This window comes from Eupeodes corollae, chromosome 1 (genome assembly GCF_945859685.1).
Source record: "Eupeodes corollae chromosome 1, idEupCoro1.1, whole genome shotgun sequence".
Classification (NCBI taxonomy): Eukaryota; Metazoa; Arthropoda; class Insecta; order Diptera; family Syrphidae; genus Eupeodes; species Eupeodes corollae.
Genome location: NC_079147.1, coordinates 234,473,398 through 234,490,554, shown reverse-complemented (window position 1 = coordinate 234,490,554; position 17,157 = coordinate 234,473,398). Strand labels below are relative to the sequence as shown.

General features: G+C 35.5%; 1 protein-coding gene across 2 annotated transcripts in view; it reads left to right on the top strand.

Annotated features, from left to right (window-relative positions):
* LOC129941015 (protein CBFA2T2) overlaps nucleotides 1-17,157 on the top strand; it is a 72,898-nt gene that overhangs the window by 36,767 nt on the left and 18,974 nt on the right. The window contains exon 1 of one of the 2 annotated variants that reach the window (XM_056049553.1): nucleotides 10,900-10,918. The exons of the other annotated variant lie outside the window; for it this stretch is intronic. The gene's annotated coding sequence lies outside the window, so the exon portion shown is untranslated. Of the gene's footprint in view, nucleotides 1-10,899; nucleotides 10,919-17,157 lie in introns of those variants that run through there. 2 annotated transcript variants of the gene reach the window in all.

Below are 17,157 nucleotides of genomic sequence, written 5' to 3'. Positions count from 1 at the left end.
ACCACTCATCGTCGTCGTCGTCGTCGCCCTCACTGCAAATCCCTTATCTTTGTTTGCCCAAGCACTCACATTTTATTCTTCCCTTCCCCAAAAGCAAAGCCCTCTTCAATTATCTTAAACATAGTAAGTGATTATTGTGTATGGTAAAATTGTGATAAGACCATCAGGGCATAGGTTGGGTTTTGGGTTGGGGTTGGGGTTGGGCTGGTTTGTGGCAGGAATGAATTAAGCAGCGGCGGATTTCTTCCCTTATGGAATTTTCCCACACATTACATGGAATTTTCATTTGAAATTCCCACACTACCTTTTTATTCAATTCTATTAAATTTGCTTTGATTTTCTAAACTATACTCGGGCCATTCAGAATTTATTTCCTGATTTTTAAATAAAGATTTCGGGTGTTTACTAAAGATCAAAAGTAGGTAAGGTTTTGTATTCCCAATTGGGTCGATACTATGGTTCCCTACTTCTTTGAGCACAATTTTATGGTTATCTTTCTATAGGTAGATATGCTCGTATGCCTTCACCTTGTCAACTGTTGTTTTGCTCATAGCTATTTCCATACACACACGTCCTGAATTATCCTTATTACGTGATTGTCAAATTAGTCAGTCATAATGGAAACTCTGAAATGGAAATGGAAATGGGCAACGGATGCGTTGGACTATGTACAATAACTATCCCTATACTGCTGATGCTGATACCTTTTTCACTGATGATGCCCAGACAAGCAGGCGGTGGTGTGGCACAGCAGCAGCAGCGGCGGCGGTGGCAGCGTCAGGCAAAGTCGTTATCCTTTTGCCTTCACTTTTCAACAAATTAGAATATGATGATTGTTCTGTGCTGTCGCTGTGAGAGAGGGGAGTGACAGGGCCATCGAGTAGTAGGTATATGAGTGTGTGACTTTTTCTTCTTTTTTTTGGCAAAAAAGGATGCAGCAATCAAGTACACCTGTGTCAAGGAGTTCCTCGTTTGTCGTTTCGTTATGCTCATACACAATTTTGTGTGTGCCTTTTTTAATTGAATTCCAACGATGGGACACGCGCCAACATCTGCGACACGTACTGCAAATGTGTGGAATGTGACCAAGGATTTCAACAAAAATAAAAATATATACGATTATACGAGGTTCCTATACGTGTTGGAATACAGTGCTGTCTTAAAAAACAGAGTAAAATATATTCAGATCCTTTTTAGATGCTTTTTCAATGTTGGTTTTTATTTAAAAATCTTGTTCCTTGCGTCATTAGAAAAAAACCATCAGTGGCATTAAGTGCAAATTCGAATATCTCATAAAGTCGTGACGAAACGAAATATTATGCACAGCACTGTAATACTAAAAATAACCTGTATCACCCTTTTTACATAGATTCGTTGGAAAATGTGCGCTCTGCTACGAAAAGGGTTCAGATCAGAATGTTAACGAAAGTAAAATGCAATTAGGCTTTCACATTCACACACAAAAAGGACGAAAGACAAAAAGGAGCTAGGAAGTTCAACTCAACACGTGTATGCTGAGGATGAGCAAGGACGAACAAGATGTGCTCGCTGCTTCTTCTCCCAACTCACTCCACTCTGCTCCTTCAGACATCTTCATCACCTTCTTCCGCTGCAGCTATCTATATACGGTTTTCTTTGGGTTTCGATTTTGTTCCTTCTTTCAATGCAGCTGTGTTATGGTTGGTTTTTGTTTGAGCTTGAGCGTGAGCTGCCGCATGTCTTTTATAATATTCTGTCGGCCACATACCAAAGCCAACATTTACTTCTATATATGTATGCAGGTATAGATAGCCGCAATACTATATTGGGTCTGCCTCTGATGCCTGTAGTTGGTTTTAGAGGTGTTCAGCTGCTGCTACTGCTACTGCTGCTGGCGGTTTTGGCATAGAGAGGCTAGAAGAAAACAAACCCAACACCGCACAAGGACAACGTGGTGATGGTGGTGGTGAGGTAATAGATATTCACTATTCCCGTTGACTTCTGGTTCTCTGCCTCTGCCTCTGCGCTCTGCCTCTGTTACAGGATATTTTTCGTCCTTTCTTTCTTTTTTTTTGTTCGTAGTGCAGTTGTAATTCCTCTCACAAACATTTAGGTTTGGGAATATCCTATTATATCATACAACTATGTCTGCGATGAGCACAGGTGTCGGAAACATTCTACCAGCTGTTTCCCCCATTTATTTTCAAGGAAATGTATTGAAATTATCCTTTTATATCCTTTTGAGTTTTTTTTCAGCTGCTATAGTTATATAGAAGGTATGTTATGTATACTCATCTAGAAAGAACAGTTGTATATATGTATGTGTGTGTATATAAGAAAAAGGATGAAAATGCGTTTAAAAGCATTCACATTTTTAGAAAATTTCATGTGCTGTTAGTTTAGGAAAATATCAGATGCAACAGAAGTGTTCTACAACATGTTTTTATGTTATAAACGAACTTAGGAAATAAAGCTGAATAGATAGGTAGGTATCAAGGATATGAATGAAATTGTCGTTTTTCTTTTGCGTCTTTAGCACCTTCTGTTCAATTTGACCATAGCTTAAAAATGTATCATGAGAGTTAGAGGTAGGTAACTACAGTTATGATATAAAGTCGAAGGATTTATGTTTTGAGGAAGTTTTTTTGTATGTTAATAACAGGGTAGGTATTAGATGTCCTTGACAAATTTTGAATGGGATGTCTTCTTGAAGTATTCAGTGCTCATTTCGGATAACTAATATCTGGAAAGTTTGTATCATTCTTCCCTTTATGGAATAAAATTCTATTACAAATTACCATCACGTCTTTTTTAAATCATAATTGGTCTCTTTTTGAAGAGGCAAGAAGGTCAACAATATTCCATAAGACACACCTTAAACCTGTTCGTTAATGTTCTATCACCAAATATCAATTAGGGAGATCGTAGCTAGAAATAATTACCTAGGTACATTTAAAATTAAGCTCTCTAAAACCAGACTATGAGTTGTGTCTTATTTGTTTTTAAAGAACCATCACCTTAGGTGACAGTCTAACTAAAAAGAAATAGGACATTAACCAAGATGTCTAAAAATTGCAAGACATACAGAATAATTAATATTAACAAGTACTTTAGGTACTTACCAATGTTCTATTGTCGGAAATCTCACTTTTATAACCTTGTCTTGTCATTTGTTGAACAGCAAAGAGTTACCGGGTTGCCACTTGCTTTTTGTTTAATTTACCTTTAATTTAAATAAAAGAAACAAATGTATCTAATGAGAATGACGAATTTAAATAAGTCACGCTATAAATCAACTTTAAAATGACAAAGGGGGAAATCAGCATTTAAACCAATTAAACTTCAGACTTTTTCTACAAAACAAATAATATGTGCTGTACTAAGTCATGCTACAGCTATTTGAAACTTTCAACATAAAAGTGAAGTTGAATGTCGATGTTCTATGTTATAACTCGGTGAATATAGATCTTACAAGTTTGTATTAGTGTCCCTTACTTTATATTGGGTACATTTCAAAATAAATCGTTCAACAGTAAGGGCCATGTCCAACTTTCACATCATTTATCAGGGATTTAAGAACAATCCTACGTTAGGTTCCCTGGACCATGTGAATGGCGCTGTTAGTACCAACGACGTTTGGGACTTAATCTATTATTACTTTTACGCTGAGTCGAGATGAAATAGATATCTTGAAAATTGACGTGTGTTTCATAAAATATTGACGGCTGACAAATTTGGCAGAAGAACATAATGACAAATTCGTGGCTATAATCGAAAAACAATGAAATATGAGACAAATCCTTTGCATTTTGTTTCAGTTTTCATCGTCTCTTGACCAATTTCTCCATGTTAAAAATTAACATAACGCTGTATACTGTAAACATGTACCAATTTTTGATATAAAAGTACCCGTGGCATGATGGTTAGTGCGTTGGACTGTCATGCCAGAGGTCTTGGGTTCGATCACGGGTACTGTCTCTTGCGAGGAATTGACAAATTCTTCAAGAGTAATCCTTGTCATGAAAAGTGCTTTCTAAATAAGCCGTTCGGATTCGGCTTAAAAACTGTAGGTTACCTCCATTTCTGGCAACAGTACTCGCACACAGGAATGGTTGAGAGTTTTAAGTCACTAGAACATACACACTCAACGGACTGTTGCGCCACCCAATTTATTTTTGTGTACACCGCAGCTGTTTAACGATAAGAAATTTGTTCTACGAATTGTAGGCGTGTTAACGATTCGTAATTATTGTTTGTTCTTTTTAATTCTTAGGCCAACGACGTATTAGATGACATTTCATTGCCATGACAATTTCATTATGAAAAAAAAAAACACAATTGTCGGGTATTTTCTCACAGTTCTACCAAGCTGTCAAATTGTTTATGGAACAGATTTTGATAATTGCCAAGTTGTAAATTAATAAATTGTCACATGTAGTAATTGTCCTTTCCTTGTTCCAATTGTTCTAGTCCTTTTCATTTCTTCTGTCCACGCAAATTTTTTAACTTTGAGTCAATTTTCTCCAAAAAATACATAATAAACATGATGTCTTATTTTTTGTTGTTAATAAATGTAATAAAATCAATATTTATGGCAAGTTACTTTGAACTTCAAAGGATGTGAATTAAAAACGGGTTTGTACGATATAAGATCATCATTTTCTTATACACAAATGACAGGTACTCAATGTAACCTTCTTGGCTTTGTTTTTCATTTCATTTTCATTCATATCATTTTTACAGTTGACTTAAGTCTATAGAAGCAAAAGTTACATTTATTATATACTAAAGTTACACTTTTACAAGCTTATCCAAATTAAGATTTAAATTGTTTCAATTTAGAGCATTATATGAAGAAAAAAAAACAACTAACAATTATATTTATATCTATTTATAAAATTTAATTTTAAAATGTAGTTTAATTACGTTTAAACCATTTTTAAATTTTTAATAACATTAATAAGGATTACAAAATTTTAATTTTAAGAAATAAAGTAAAAAAAAAGAAAATTAAGTTAAGAGTTTTCAGCCAAATACCTAAAGAAAAAGCGATCATAATGCTTACGTCCTTGAAGCTCTCGTATGTCTAAGGGTAGGGAGTTCCATAGGCTGACATCACAAACAAAGAATTGGCGCTCAGAGGCAGAGCATGTGAATCTTGGTTGAATAAATACTGAAGATCGGATGGAAGTAGAGAACAAAATTTTGTTATGATGCCATTCAAAGTCTTTAAAGTATTGTAACTTAGATATGCGTTTAAGCTACAACCAAGTAAATTTTTCTTATACGCGGAAACATGATCATAACGTTTAAGATTGTACACATATCGAATTATGTTGTTGAAGGCAACATATAGGTTTCTTTTAGATTCTGAGCTGTGACTGCAAAATATCTGGCATCCGTAAGTAATAATCGGGATAATCAAAGTTTTTGCTAAGTAAAGTCTAATATCTTGTGGTGTATGCTTCTGTATGAAGGAAAGAATGAGTAGACATCCGTAAATTTTTCCTGTAATGTGTTGTATGTAACAATCCCAACCAAGTGTGAAATTAACCCATATACCAAGGTTCTTTACTTTATCAACGTACTCAATTACCTGGTTGATAATTTGTATTAGTGGAAAACAACTGAGATCGAGATTATGTTTACAAATTACCATACATTTAGATTGTGTTGGGTTCAACCTCAAGTTATTTTCCTCTGACCACCGATAAATTCCATACAAGTCTTCATTAAGTAGGTAAGCACCGTTTTCAATCATGCCAATTTCACAACTTAGGTGAATCTGGACATCGTCTGCATACAAATCAATGGACGAATAATGCACCTGGGTTGGAAGGTCATTAAAACACACACAATATAGCAATGGTCCTAGTATTGATCCCTGGGGAACTCCGAAATAAAGGACCTGCAATCCTGAAGAATGTTTATCTACAAGACAGCTTATTTTCTCCCAAAAATGTAAGAAAACATTAAATAGGAAGCTGAATCTTTGAATCGGAACAGTCTTTTCAAGTATTACTGACCAATTGATGGACACCCTGTAGTTTGTTGCTAAACTGGGATGTCTCGTTATTAACTCAAAAAGTTGTTCTGATGAAAAATAACAAGTTGCGTTTGCAAAAACATAACAGACAACAGATAAAATGTTCAACTAATTGAAATTTTCTTAGACCGATTCGCTGAATTCCTTCAAAAACAACTTCCAATTTTTATATCAAGAAGTAAACCTAGCATCGACATTTGATCGAGAAGTCCATTCGTGTTTAAAAAGCAAATTCTGGTTTGCCAAGTCTGATCACAAAAACGGCCGATAACTAGGTTATGAAATGCGTTATCATGCAGCAATTGAATTATTTCTCAGATGGTAAAACAACAACGCTTTGTTGAAACCACATGTTGATCACATTTATCAGCTATGTTTCTGAAATCGAGTGTGACTTCATTGCATTTAAATTAAAAACCGAGTAAAATTGTTTTCAAGGTTCTATCTTTTGATCAATATCAAAACTCCGATTTTGCTATATGTATAGGGACCGCTATTTAACTTTTTTTCACCTACATAGTGCTTATTTCGTGAATGGTAACACTTAGGTCTTGCTGAACGAACATGGTTGTATATATTCTGCGAACAGTAAATAAATTCATTTTTCAGATGAAGCTCATTTTTATCTTGGCGGGTGTAAATGTAAACAAACAAAATTGTCGCATTTGAGGAACAGAAAACCCCTACGCATGCATTGAAAAGCCGATACACCCAAAACTAGTCACTGTTTCGTGGGGATTTTTGTCCAAAGGCATAATTGGGCCATTTTTCTTCGAAAATAAGCCTGGAGTAGCCATTACAGTCAATGGCGATCGTCATCGGGCCATGTTGAACGAATTTTTGTTCACAAAAAAAAGGAGGAGGATATTAGCAACATTTGGTTACAACAGGGCGGCGGCACTGCGTGCCACACAGCCGAAGCTACGATGCTTTTATAGCATTTAAAAAAAAAAAGTTATTTGGCGAACCCTAAAGAAGCACAGCTGAAAATGTGTCTTTAAATTTTTAAGTTTTTTTGTTTACATTAATTTTTTAAGGGACGACATTTACATTCTCTTATTTATGTTTTAATTCTTATTTGTCATTTTCCTCATTTTCTCCAAGAACTGCAAAGTTATTCATGTTTTAAAACAGTTTCCTTTCGTGTTTGTCGAATTCAACTCACTTGAAAACCGCCAAAACTTAAATGTACAACTTTGCTTCATTTTAACTTCAGAAAATAAAATGAAATCCATAAAAGTAGATTTCCGAATACCAATTTTCAATTTGAATAGTTTTCTATTTGATTTCGAGTGAAAGTGAAATTTAGAACCTAGATGTACATCTTGTAATTTAGACATTAAAAACAAAAATGTTATGATACACTAGCGAATACTCATATGAATGTTACTTCCTGATCGGCAACATTTTAGAAGAACAATGTTCGATAATACCTCTCATATGGTCTTTCATAAATGAAAATTAAGAATTGAATTTAAGATGTTTCTTAACAATGAAAATGCCTTGTTGATCATTTTGCAATCCATTATTTTACTTACGTGGACCTAGGTCGGTTCTTAGTTTCCTTTTCACTAGAAATAAAGTTGAAATCGATTCAAAATATAAATTGGAGTTCTGATATTCATTTTTATCAATATCCATTTCATTTTTATGAACTTAAAACGAGGTGAATTTCCGTGTACTACTTTTAAGCTTCTGCTTTGTATTCGAGAGAACGGACAAAGCAAAATGATAAATGGTACTTCAAATGGATTCCCCATATCATTTAGAATAAAACAATGTTCCTTCAAAAACTTTCAAGACACGTTCAGAACTGTACACTTCGACACCAGAGTCTCTCCAACCGATATTTGGGAACTGCATGTCGGAAAGAACCACAAGGCTGCAGCTCGTTATCATGCGCATCGATTTAATTCAGATAAAAAACAAATAATATTTTTGTACATATTTTATTGAAAAGAAGAGAAACAATTAAAACATAAGAAATCATATAAATTATGATGATCAACGCAATTGTTTTTGACTTGCATAAGTAATATGTGTCAGCTGATTTAATTCCACTTGAAGTGATTTTCAGAAAATTATGCATTCATAAAATCGATCGATCTGAAAACAATTTTACTCGATTTTCAATTTAAATATAGATCTCATTTCAATAGGTGTTCCCAAAACCTATAGCTTTTGATATTCATGAAAATTCACAAATTAAAAAACATTTGTTGTTTAATTTACCAGAAAGTTTTTTTAAAATATGATACTCTCAGAGCAGAATTTGTGTAAGCATACATTATTTAAATTTGTTTGTGTTAAAAACAAATGACAATCGAATTTACGTCATAAAAATGTTGTTACCTCAGATAAAATATCATTCCCTTTTGTCCATTATTTGTCAAATTTTTGAATTACTTCTGACCCTGGTAAGTACACTATTAGTGTTCTATCTCCTCTAGGCACATCTGACCATTGTGTCATATCAGCAAATTTCTCGTGTAAAAACTCTCCAGTTAAAGAAAGAGCTCCTAAGACAACCGTTTGGCAATACGAGAAAGCCAACTGGGACGGTCTCAATAATTATTTTAGGATCTTTAACTGGTCACTATGCTTCCTCGATAGTGACGTTGACGCCAGCGCTGATATGAACACAAGTTTGATTCTCCTGGGAATGAGAACTTTTATCCCGAATAGGATAAAAAGCATTAGACGTTAGACCTAAGGAAAACGCATGGTTCGATGCGAGATGTAAAGAGGTTATTAGGGTCAAGAAGGTGAGTTTCCGTTGTTTTAAATCCAATCCAACTGAGGAAAACCAGAATAAGTTCAATCAAGCCAGGAAGGGCTGCAACGCGCACCAAATTTATACATGACCAAAAATTACGGCAAAAAATACTGGAATGTCCCAAAGGCAGTAAAAATTGTTGGTCATTTGTAAAAAATATGAGGAATTCTTCCTCTTCCTCCGTTCCTTCGTTCGTTGTGAATGACACTCCATTTGTTAGCTCTTTAGAGAAAGCAAATCTCTTTGCTAGGAGGAAACTGAACATTTCGATATTCTCGGTATGTGTATCACAAACCACCTTTTGTAGAACGATCACATACGCGATGTCGCCAAAAATGCCGCAAGATGTTTGGGTATTGCAATATTCAGGAATTCAAAACCAATGTGCACGGACACCTCCTTTCAACCCCTCTCTCCCCTTCCTAGTGCTCACACTGTGTCAACATAATAAGGGTAGTTATCCCTTTGAGTGTGCGCTTATTATAAAAAAAAAATACTGTCAAGTCCTCTATATGCCCTCAACGTAAAATCATAAAAATGTATAAATGTTATATATTTTAATGTTGGCAACTCTGAAATATGCCAATCTTATTACATAATGATGACGAGTGGTGATGATGAGTTTTGCGTTTGATTTTTAAGCCCCTTTTGGTTTATGTCCAACAAGTTGAAGGTGTCTGTCAGTGACAGGAATGCTTTTTGTACTAATGCATCATCAACCCCCTTTGAAAAAAATAAAAAAAACACCCTGTTCAGCATACATACCCGATTAATTCTTTTTTTTTTTGTGTTCATTGTTCATTTTATGTGCAGATTTATGTGTGTTTTTGAGTTGATTTTTTTTGGAAACATTTTAAGCACAAAAATGACGAATGGAGAGCGTGTCAACAACACCATGTGGTGCTCTTCTGGTGGTGCTCAAGCTTCGTGAGTCGTGAGATAATGATGCCTTTGCCAAAACACTTTGTGTGTGAATTTTCCTCCCCTTGCACATTTTGCTTCTAATGGAATGTCTAATTTTTACTTTTGTATCATCATCAGATTTGGTGTGAAAATTTGAAGACTTCCATATTGCTTTTTTTTTTCTCTGGGTTTGTGTGGATGTCGAGAGACGGCGAGGATTTTAGTAAAAGGATTTTTATTTGTTAATTTTTTGTAATATTATATTTTTGGTGGTTTTAAGAGAAAAATATAATAATCGGATGTGTAATAGCAAAATGTGTTTTCTTTCAAAAAATATTGATTTTTTTTCATCGTTTTCCATTGAACACCTTTTTTCAAATGTGTATTTTTTATTTTCATTTTTTGGTTAAAATGCTTTTGACAAGGTTGTTTTATTTTCTTATTTTTTTTTTGATTCGTGGAAGAGTGTTTTTCTTGTGATGTTTGATTGAAGTTTTAATTCTTCTGGGTTGGGTAAAATTGGGTTTTGATTTTGTGTCAAACGAAATTGGAAACCTCTGTGATAATTGACCAGGGGTTGGTTGCTTTGAAGAGATTGCGGTGGCACTGTAGCGAATTTCTATTTTTTTATTTTGTAATGTGGGTACTTTAAAATAATAATTCAAAATTTTAATTTAAAGTAAGAATAAGATGGACGATGAAATACAAATATTTTTCAATTTGCAAAGAAAATTTAAATATTTTAAGCTGTTTTGTTAGAGCTTCTCTTTTCAACTATTAATTCTTGAGTTAACTCTTAAATTTGACTTTATTTTAGAATTTAACATTTCAAAGCTTTTAAAATGCGCTACAGTGTTCAGTGTTGGAGTTCTTACCGAATAACGACTCTGTATATATTTTTTATATAACAACTCTGTGTATCATTAAGTTGGGTAATTATTACTTAATAAGGGATGGACTAGACAATTCTTCAACCCTACCAAAACATAAGATCAGTAACTACCTGCTTATTATATTTATATAAGTATTCGAGTTAGTTGTCGACTGTACTACCGTGTGTCACCAGTGAATATTGATTTTTGTAATTTTGTCAAGTTCTAAATTCTGTAGTTTAATTACTTTTCAAAACTGAGCGCTTTTTCACTACGAGAGTATTTAAAAAAAAAAGTAGAGCAATGATTTTTGATTTTCTTGAAGATGATATTATTTATAAAGTAAGTTTAAATTTGAGCAATTTTAAGAATGCCTTCAGAGACATTGGAATATGTGCATATATTTCGCTAAAATGTTAGTAAGGTTTTTTATCGAGATTTGATTTTGACGTGTGGATTGAATTGAATTACAAATAAAATAAGGAAATAATTCCTATGAGTATAATATACAATCAAGATTGAACAAATTTCCCTGATTTGATTTGTGATACAATATCCATTTTGAAAGTTACACAGTTAAAAGTTCGAACTGCAAAAATAACCAATCTTAATTTTTCTTATTTTCCTTTTTTCATATTTCATATTTTGCAATTTAAGTCCCAAGTGGTGCACAACAATTTTAATTATGGATAGTTTGTTTATTCAGCATCAAACTGATTACAATAAAAGTACAGAACTCTGAGGTCTGTTCTTTTCTTTCCAACTATTAATAATTATTTTTAAAAAATGGTTAACCAATTTGGTTTCTAAATATCAAGATTTTAACTATTTTTAATAATCCACAACTCAGCTCAGGAGCTCAAAGTGAAAGATTTGTTTACAGACAAGTAAATGTTGCTTGGGAGAATTTAAAATTTATTCGTCATCTAAATCGATTCCCTTTTTTGCTTGTCACCCTTTTATTAAAAAAAATAAACATTTGTGTAATGAAATGTTTTATTATTTATCTCATCAACTTAAGTTCAAATTTTCTTTCGTTATTTCGTTTGCAAAAAAAAAGAGGCTGGAACGGGACCCTTACTTTACTTTAGTTGGCGCTACAGCCAGTGTATTGTGCTCCTGGGCCTCAAGTAATAACTTTCGCCAGCTTACTCGATCTCTAGATTGCTGCCTCCAGTTTCAAATACCAAGTTGACGTGCGTCAGCCTTAACATGATCACTCCACCGGAGATGAGACCAGCCTCTGCGATGTTCATTCGCTCGACATGCCCTAGCCATATTAAGCGTTGAACACCAAGTTTTTTGACCATTAGCAAGTGGCTGTACAGCTCCTATAACTCATAATTATATCTTCCCCGCCAGATCGTACGCAGAACCTTCATCTCAAAGATACCAAGAGATCCTTCATCCGCCTGGGAGAGGAACCTTGCTTCTGCACCATACAGCAAGACTGGGATGATTAAGGTTTTGTACAGTGTCTCTTTGGTATTTCCTTAACTACTTACTTAGGCCAAAGAAACAGCGATTAGCAAGGGTAATTCTACGTTTGATCTCCTTGCTGAAGTCATTTGCATGTCAAGATCCATTTTCTGCACCTCAGACTCGATATTAGAGAAGGCACCCGAAACTGCTCGTTTGGTTCTTTAAATAATTTCGATGTCATCTGCATATCCAAGATATTGTGTGGATTTTTGAAAGATGGTGCCACTTGTATTGGCGTTAGTATTGCGCCCCACTCTTTCAAGAACAAATCTGTATTTGGCGCAGGGAAGGCGGTCAACTTTTTTATGGATCGGGCAGATGGTGCTTAAGTTCCACTCGTCGGTCATGATTTCTTCCGACCAAATTTTAGTAACTAGCTGGTGCATGCTCCTTACCAGATCTGCTCCAGCGTACTTAAAAAGCTCGGCCTGCAGACCGTCATCACTGGCCGCTTTGTTCCACTTCAGCCTGGTGATGACTAGTTTGATCTCACTCTAGTCTCGCAAGCTCGGATACTCGGTTGGCAAAGGCATTGGCGGTATCCTCCTGCTGCAGTCTTATAACGTTGAATCTTCTCCTAGTGGTTGTTGTTAGCCTAAGAACTTCCATGGATATTCGTACGCGCAGTTTAGCACCAACTAGGTAGTGGTCGGAATCTATGTTGGCTGATCTGTACGTACGAACGCCAAGTATGCTAGAAGAGACTCTTCCGTCAATAGCAACATGATCGATTTGGCTGCATTGTCGATCATCGGGGACCGCCAAGTACCTTTGTGGATATCTGGGCAAGGGAATCTTTCGCTACTCAACACCATATTTTTTTCGGCTAGGAAGTCGATAAGCCTGATTCCGTTTCCAGATGTGATGTTGTGTAGGCTATGTCTTCCGCTTGACCTGCCAAAGATGCCTTCCTCACCAATTTTGGCGTTAAAATATCCCAGGAGAATTTTAACGTCGTTTTTTGGACATAGCTCATATGTTTTGGCGAGGAGCTCGTAGAATTTTTCTTTGGTATTGTCATCTTTCTCTTCCGTCGAGGTAGAATTCGGCCTTAATGCGGATTGTCTTCACTCTTTAGCTTACTTCCCAAAAGCTTTGCTCTAGTTTCCCTCTGACAGCAAAACCACATTTAAATAAGCGCTTTATCCCATCGAGACACCTCCCATAGTAGAAATCGCAGCCTTCAATCTTCCTTCTGCCTGCCCCATTCCATCGCATTTCCTGGAGCTCGGTCCCTAGCTAGATGCGCCATATGTTTACTGTAATTTTGCTAAGGTCACTTTCCACTTGTGCGCGTATCTAGTCCGCGGTCTTTCTCTACTGCATTGTCCTGTAGTCGTTGATTCAAAGACTTTCCGGACCAGAACATTGGTTTTGCATGCTCTCCAAGTGACATAGCCATCTCAGTCATTGGACTTTTATCGGGTGCGGGTCGTTCCATCGTCTCCTCCACTCACCTTCTATGCATACGAGACTATAGATCGCACTAAGAACTTTTCTTTCGAATCGACCGAATGTGCTAACAATTATCTAAAATGATTCTAACAAATTCTAACAACACGTAAAAATGAAACTTGAATTTTGGAAACAACAGCAGAAGTTAACAAATATTCAAAAACGAAACGACTACTAAAATATTTGTAAGTCTAATCGAGTGAGACAAACAGGCCCTCTTCGACTGAAGAAACTCACTTAGCTTAATCATTTGTTTATTTTTTGTATATTATCAATAAGGAAGTGAAGTACCTGTCTGTTTTAAAATGGCCCTTGTACTATTTTATTACCACATACCTTCATAATTCCCTCTTAAACAGTTTATTCTTTAATTAACGAGATAAATAGTAAAATGTTGTATTTTTTTTAAGGGCTGGTTTAACTATTTTTCGAAATACGATTCGATGATTATTGAATTATTATGTATTCCCTTACGTGTCTTTTTCCATTTTGCTTCTTCTGTTTAACACCTGAATAAACAAATTTACAATCGATATTAAAAAACCGTTTCGGAGAACTAGACTTCATCTGGTTCTCGACAAGCATGGTGTTGAAAATGAGATGCCTTTAAAAATGTTCCATGACATTAATCATCCAAGTTCTCTTCTGGTTCTGGTTTATAGATAGCACAAGTGCGTAGAGTTATGTTAATGACACAATGACCACTGAGTAAATAAAATTCCTCAATTCATATCTACGCCATATTCAATGAATGAATGGATGGATGGATTGAATATATGATCTCAACATTACACAGGTGTTACTATATGGAAATTATCTTGTCAATATATGAAACTTTGAACTGTAAAAACGTCTGCAACTGTGCTGATGTTGATTGATACTTTTTTTTATCAGAAGTGTTAACAAATTATTTTGTAGATGTCTTTGGAAAACAGAAGTTCAAAGTAGGGATTGAAATGTAATGATGTAAATGTAATAAATATTGCGAATGGATTCTTATAAAATCTTTTTGTTGCTATTAAAAGTTAAAATTCTGAAATTTCCATTAAAGGCAAAAAGCACAGAGACAACACTGAGAGTTTTAGAAAAATTGATCGTTTTTGATAAAATATTCGTCTCCTTGAAGAATATACCGATAATTTTCCCTTTTTCAAATGAAACAACTTCTTTCGTTGAACAAAAATCAGAGTAAACATAATTGTATTTCAAAGGCAAAACATACATATTTCAGAAAAACATAAGTGACCATACATAATTAGAACAGTAGATTTTATATAAAGTATTTTTAATTTGCAACATTCCCACTAAAACTTTATTTGATAAAATCAAAAAAATCCCCCTTTATTTATTATAATTTAATATTATTTGCAAGAGGTTAAGATTTAGTAAAAATGTCTGGAATCATATTGTTTGTATCTATTTTTTTTAAAGTGATTTGCTTATTAATAATTGTTTCGCTTAGAAAATGATAACGACCTTGAATGTGTTTTGTACGTTGTCTATAAGCTTCATTCATAACAATATCAATCGCTCCTCGATTATCTCAAAAAATGTTGTTTGCAGTTAGGTTTGTATTAAAAATTTCTTCTTCAAAACCTCTTAACCACATCCCTTCTTACATTGAGGATCCTTAAGCCATGTATTCAGCTTCGCATAGGTCGATAATGCTGTAGTTGTTTGTTTTTTAGATCTCCAAGAAATCACTGCACCTTGACTGAGAAACATGTGTAAGTCAATCACGACTTTCTCTCATCTGGATCATTGGTTTGTCAGCATCACAGAAACCTTTTACATTAAATTCTTCTGACTTGAAATAGTTCAATTTGTAGTGAAATGTTCCTTTTAGGTATCGCAACACAAGTAGCTGCCTTCCAATGTTCATGTCCGGGGTTATTGTTGATACGACAACAAACTTCTGATTAACTCTTCGTAGGGAATTTTAGCCATTTCTTCTTCTTTTGTTGATGGACTTTGTCCTTTGCTCAATTTCACATTGGAATCTATAAGGGTTTTCTTGGAGATGCTTTATTTCTTGAAACTTCATTTTTGCAACATATAAAAATGCCATCTACGTATACCATCAACATTAAAAATTCTTTAGAACCATCGTCAAAAACATAAATACATTGATTTGTTTTCAACTGCTTGAGTCCAAATAGTTTCAATACTTGAGTTAACTTCTTGTTCCACATTCTTTACTTACTTACTTACTTAAGGTGGCGCTACAGTCCTGTGTGAACTAGCGCCTCACCTAACAAACTTCTTCATCTAGCTCGGTCCCTAGGTAGATATCTCCAGTTTCGCGCTCCAAGTTGGGTGAGGTCACCTTCCACTTGTGCGGTCTACCTCTACTGCGCTGTCCTGTGGGTGTAAATTCAAAGACTCTCCGGGCCAGAGCATTGGTTTCCATGCGCTCTACGTGACCCAGCCATCTTAGTCGTTGGACTTTTACCCTTCTGGCTAAGGCTACGTAGGCCGTACAGCTCGTCGTTCCATCTTCTCCTCCACTCCCCTTCGATGCATACGGGACCGTAGATCACACGAAGAACTTTTCGAAGCGACACAAGGTGCTTTCATCCGCTTTTGTCATAGTCCATGCTTCTGCACCGTACAGCAGGACGGGGATGATAAGGGTCTTATATAGCAACACTTTGGTCCCTCGAGAGAGGACTTTACCACTCAATTGCTTTCTAAGTCCAAAGAAACAGCGGTAAGCAAGAGTTATTCTGCGTTTGATCTCAGCGCTGGTGTTGTTTTCTGCGTTTACAGGGGAGCCTAGGTAGACGAAGTCCTTGACTACCTCAAAGTTACGTCTATCGATGGTGACGTGTTGACCAAGACGTCGCGTCGGTGTTGTATGTCCTTTCTTGACGACAGCATGTACTTTGTTTTGCCCTCATTAACTGTTAAACCCATTTTTGCCGGCTCTGCCTCAATACTACCAAAAGCCCCATTGACATCACGCTGAGCTCTTCCGATTATGTCAATGTCATCAGCATATGCTAGTAATTGGACAGACTTTTGAAAGAAGTGTGAGCTCTGCATTATTCTTTCAAGCACGATGTTAAAAAAATCACATGACAGCGCATTACCTTGTCTAAAACCTATTTTGACATCGAAAGGTTCTGTTAAGTTGTTTCCAACCTTTATGGAGCAGCGTGAATTCTCCATGGTCATCCTGCACAAACGGACGAGTTTGGCAGGGATGCCAAAACTAGACATGGCTCTATGCTCGTCCCTGTAGATGCTGTCATATGCGGCCTTGAAATCGATGAAAAGATGGTGGGTGTCGATTTGGTGCTCTTGAGTTTTTTCCAGGATCTGCCGTAATGTGAATATTTGATCAACTGTGGACTTTCCTGGTTTAAAACCACACTGATAAGGACCTATCAGGTTGTTGACGATGGGCTTTAGACGTTCACATATTAAGGCAGAAAAGATTTTATAGGCGATGTTAAGTAGACTGATTTCTCTAAAGTTGGTGCAGTTTAGAGGGTCTCCTTTTTTCAGGATCGGGCAAACACATTCTTTACTATTGTTTAATTCCGTAAATTGGCTTGTGAAGTTTAAGACTTTACCTTCTGGTCTATCGAGAACCTCACCTTGCAAAAAGGCTGTTTCTGCATCTAAGAGGTCAATATGTA